Source organism: Furipterus horrens, unplaced genomic scaffold (assembly GCF_987537825.1).
Source record: "Furipterus horrens unplaced genomic scaffold, mFurHor1.1.pri manual_scaffold_1, whole genome shotgun sequence".
NCBI lineage: Eukaryota > Metazoa > Chordata > Mammalia > Chiroptera > Furipteridae > Furipterus > Furipterus horrens.
In genome coordinates this window covers 207480994-207486296 of record NW_028327171.1, presented here as the reverse complement: position 1 = coordinate 207486296, position 5303 = coordinate 207480994, and the positions used below count along the sequence as shown (strand labels likewise).

General features: G+C 45.2%; 1 long non-coding RNA gene across 1 annotated transcript; it reads left to right on the top strand.

Moving 5' to 3' along the window:
* Positions 1–1517: 1517 nt before the first annotated feature.
* LOC150022718 (uncharacterized) lies at positions 1518–3972 on the top strand. Its single transcript, XR_016509668.1, has 3 exons — positions 1518–1547; positions 2776–2846; positions 3746–3972. It is a non-coding gene; the product is annotated as an uncharacterized LOC150022718 (long non-coding RNA).
* Positions 3973–5303: the final 1331 nt, after the last annotated feature.

Below are 5303 nucleotides of genomic sequence, written 5' to 3'. Positions count from 1 at the left end.
TGCAATGACTGCAGAGTTTGTGTAATAATAAGATGCAATAGAAGCTGGTAGGAAGGATTTACGGACACGCTTGCTACTTTAATCGTCATTAATGATAATGAGTTCATATAAGGACAGTGCCCTGCTCAGAATTCAGCCTTGTTTTCTCTGTTGTCAGCTCTGAATTACCTATTTGACTTCCCTGGTGTTTTACTATTTTCTTTTTAAAAATATAAGAATATTTATAATTTAGGTAGATTCATATTTTATTTAAAGTATTAAATATTTCAAAGGTAGAGTTTGCTGACTTTTCCTATCACTATTTAGTATCCTTATGCTCTAGATAATAAATAAGAAAATGAATATATAACTGTAGTTCTTTTGACCAAAGTAACTATATTTATTACCGCTCATATGTCCTCCTTCCACTCCTCTGCACTGTTCCTGCTGTGAAGGTTGGAGCACCTTTAAAATTACATACTCCTTTCATATGTAAACCAGCAACCCGAATCTATTCTCCCAAATACCCACTTTATCTAGTCCTTAGATACCAAGCTAATATTTCCCCCTGCCCTAAATAACCCCTGGGTTCAGGTACCAGAAAACTACAGTCTACCGCCTACAGACCAAACAAAGCCTGAGGGAATGATTCAAACCAGCCAGCCTTCAGCTGTTTACTCTGCCCTGGCCCTGCAGGCCTTGTCTGTGGAAACACCAAAAGCAGTTTTGGCCTTTCTTCTGCCCCTGACCAAGCCCTGGTCCTTCCTCTCTGACCCTGTGTGGTGTGGTCCCTTCCTCTTGGGAAATGTAAGTAATACATTCTTTCAGTGGCAAAAAAAAAATAAAATAAATAAAATAAAAACCAAAAAAGCCCTGAAGCATAGTCCACTATTACACACTGATAGACCCAAGTCCATTTATGAAAACATTTTCAGTTCAAAGGTCACCTCTGGGGCTTGGCAGGCGGGGGCTGCACGTTCTCCTTCTCGAAGGTCAAGGCAGCTCTTTCCTGCCATCTCAACCCCATCGACCCCTTTTTCATGCAGCCTCCTTTCACAGAACATTCCACAGCCATTCATTATGGCTGTCCTCCGTCATTTTTATTTCCACTAAAATGGTAGACCTGTTTATCTTTCAGGAGCAAAGAGCAGAGCATAGTGTTAAGCATAAAAAGGATTAGAGCCACATTAAAAAAGAAAACAAAGCCAGGCCATCACCAACTGCTGAAATGCTTCCCTGCAGGATGGTCTCACCAGGGGACACACCTTGTTCTCTCATTCAATGATGGAAGCAGACTCACCAACGCAATAAACCTGTACTGAGTCCCGCTTGCATCAAGGCACTGTGCTATGCATCAGCGATTAAAAGACAACAAACAAAAAGCATAATTTTAAAATGCCATGACTTCCTGCATTCAAAGACTTCACAGTCACGGGGTGGGGGAAATGAGCCGCAGAGAAAGTCCCGGCTCTCGGTGCGAAGCACACGGGGAGGTGTGAGTACCGCACGACCGGAACACAGAGGTGGGAGAAGACGTCCCGTCCCGTCTGTCCAGATTGTTCAGAAAGGTTTGTAAAAGGGAAGCACTTATACAGGGTGGGCATCAAGTGGTCTGTCGTCGTTTCGCGGGAAGCCGAGGAGTGGGGGTGGGTGGACATTCCAGGCAGAAGAACCCGTGTGAACAGAGGCACATGTGCCGGACGGGACTAGGGTTTCCGTATGGCTATGCCCATGGCAACCCTGGCAGGAAATATACAAATGGGACACAGGCTACCTCTTAGTTCTGGGATTGGAGGTAAGTCAATTTCACCTTTGTCATTCCCCCTGTTTTCCAAAATTTGTACAAACAGACTGTTACATTTTTAATAAGGAAAAAAGATCCCCCCTCTTTTTAAAGTGCATGCAAATTTGGGAGCATGGTGAGGAAGGGAAGAGGGGTCAAATGCTGAGGCTGGGCCAAGAAAGAGCCTGAAGAAGCAGCTGTGGTTAGGCCGGCCTCCGTTTCCGCGGATTTCAGGAGGTGACCTGTGCCTCTCAACCCGGGCTGGAGAGCTTGAAAATTTCTGATGCTCAGGCCACACCCAGACCAACTAACAGAAACTCTCTGGGGGAGGGGTTCAGGCCCCTGTAAATGGGGGTGGATACGGCCAGACACAGACACTCTCACATGAGTGTGCAGCAGGAGGCCCCGAGGAGGGCAGTGACCCGTGAGGACATTCCAGGGTTAGGAGAGGAAGGAATCGGCAGGGAAAGGAGAGGGCACGGAGCATTGGAAGACAGAGGGGAGGGTCCAGGAAGGCGTGGAGTATATGGAGGAAGGAGGTAGAAAACCTGTCATCAGAACAAGGTGCAGAGAGGAGAGAAAAATGGGGAGATGGATGAGAGTGGATTTAACGTATTTTAAAATATCTTTACCATAAAAGCCTTGGCTCCTTATACAATAGCATGTGATATGCTCCCTTTTCCTGGCCAGTATTCAGTTATGTGCATGGCCATTAAGTTGCTATTGATTTTCAAATAATGGCATCATTCAAGGTTCAGATATATGGCTTCTCTGGGTAGTTCAAATTGACCAAATGCTGCAGTTTGCTTTATTATTAATAATAATGTTACTGTTTTAAACTCTAGACTCCGTTGGTCTGGAGCAGTGTTTCTCCACCTCAGCACTACTGACTTTTGGTGCTGGGTGGTTCCTTCTTGGTGGGGGGACTCGCCTCTGTGCTGCTAGGTTGCTGAGCAGTAGCCCCAGCCTCTACCCGCTAGATGCCACTAACATGCTCTCCTCCCTGTCCCCAGGTGTGACCACCCAGGATGTCTCTGGTCATCACCAAATGTCCCTTAGGGAGTAAAATCTGACTCTGCCCAAGGTGAGAACCACTGGTGTAAATCTAATTCTCGACTAATTCTTCTCAGACTGTGTGTGCAAGTGTTTGTGTGTCTGTGTGTGTGTGTGGCCTGAGATTTTGCATTTGTAAGAAGCTTTTCGAAGTGGTGCTGCCGCTACTCTAGGTACAACGCTTCTAACAGGCTCTAAATCCTTTATATAGTAGCAAGTGCTAACGTAAGTGCTGATTTCAGTGGAACGGGCTCATGTTCTTTGCAGCTTTCCATTAATGCACTTGAGAATTGACCATGACCTCTGTGTATTTGCTGGATCACTTTATACCATTTTATAGAATTCATAAACATGGGGGCTCACATATACATTGAATGCTATAAACACATAGCCTGCTACCTGCATGACTTTATTTATGTCATATCATTCACCTGGAAAGCTGCTTCTTTAATTGCCTGTGTTAATCTTTTCCACCGCAAGAAGTGCAATTTTAACTTGATCTTCATCGGCAGCATGTATTTCCATTCAGTCACGGGATACTGTTTTATTCTAATCACACTCCATTATCTAATCAAAGTCCATTTTTGGAACATGGGTAAAATGCTGTCTCTTTAGCCAAGGAGTCTCTATTAGAGCTTACTTATACAGTAGTCCCTCTCGATATATCGCGGTTCAGTTATTGTGGCCTCACTGTATTGCGGGATTTTAAAAAATATTATATTTAATTATTTATCGCAGATTTTTTGCTATGTCACGGGATTTTGCAGTACTGTTGTTACAGCCACCCGGTGATTTACAAGCTGAGAGACCCTGGCCCAGCTCCTTCCCATAGCCCCTACCCCCCCTACTATATTCTTGTAACATATATAACTCTTATAAAGTTATGTCTTACAAGATATCTAGCCTTCTGCAAAGATAATTGCTTTACAGAGAATTCGACCCTGACGAAAAACTGCAGCTGCAGACCAGAGATAACCTTATGGCCTTTCGAACCTCTGTTCCTGTTACTGCCAGATGATCCTACAGCGCTCCCCAGCCCCCGCTTCCCAAAGCTGCTTCTTGCTGAAGAAGAAGCAAAGACTTTATAAAACCCTATCCCAACTCCATTCGTGGTCAGTGCCTTTTTTTGAGACGCTGGTTTCGACCCGGCCGTCGGCAATAAAACCCCTCTTGCTTGCTCTTTTCACTGCCTCGGAGTGTTCAGTCTCGCATGGGTAGCCGCAACACTATATACGTATGTTAAAGTTACATAGGTTTAAGAGTGTAGAATATGTTTAAGAACATAAGTAGTGTTTATAAAAGTGTGGTAAAGGTTAATAAGGGAGTGGGAAAGGTTAACAAGGGACTGGGAACAGTTTATAAGTGTGTGGGAAGGGTTTATAAAGCCTTAAAATATATGTAAATACTAAAATAAATGTAAAGTTCCTACTTCATGGATTTTCACCTTTTGCGGGGAGGTCTAGAACGTAATACCTGCAATAAGTGAGCGAATACTGTATTCAGACTGGCCACCAGATGAGCCTCTCGTGATGGAACAGATGTGATTCAAAAGAGTTGAACTGGAAAATCCGTTTCTCAAAATTAAATACTATTTTCTCCAACTTATATAAGAGAAAGTCTATTTCCTTTGCAATGATACCCTTAGAAGACAATTTCAGAGAAAGTCATGGTTAGAATTCATTCAACATTCTTTCAGGCCACAGATACGTTCTGACCCCCAACGGTGGGACAGGGACCATTGCAGGAGACTGGCAGAGAAGCTGTATGTGACGGTGACATGGCGGGTGGTGCAGGTGCTCAGGGCAGGCCTCATGCAGGAACTGTGGCATGGACGCTGAGGTCCGAACAAGATGTCCCTGCAGAGATCTGGTGGAGGGACACTTCCCAGGAACGCAAAGTGATATGAGCTAAGAAGAGTGGACTGGGAATGGAGGCAGAGGGAATTTCAAAATAAAGAACCAAAAAAAAGGGGTGGAGGGGCCTAGTTTCACTCACCTCAGTCACTTGCTGGCTCTTGGAAGCTGAGCAAACTTCCGTGATCCTTTCTAGGTCTCAGTGCCTGCAGAGTTAGTTGTTCTCCGACTTGGCTGCATTTTGGAATTCCCTGGAAACTGTTCAAACACTGATGACCTCATTGGCCTGCAGTGAAGCCCTGGGCAGGGGACTCGGGTGAGTCTAATGCACACAGCGGTTTGAGAGCCCTGAGCTGCGTTCTCTGTGGCGTATTGGCCCACCCCTAACACCTGCGGGGGCAGAGCTGCCTGTGGATGTTTAGTGACCTCAGCCAGCCAGCCTCCCAAGGCCTCTGGGCCTCCAGCTGCTGAAATGTGCGAAGTTGACCTGGATTTACCTACCCTCTCTTGTATTGTTATTATTCTATGACACGGTTAGATGGTTTACTTATTTAACCTCGGGACTGAAGTCCTATCTTGGGCCAGCGGCTTTTTTCCCAGCTGGAGGAGGCAATGTGATGTGATAGTCCCTGCAG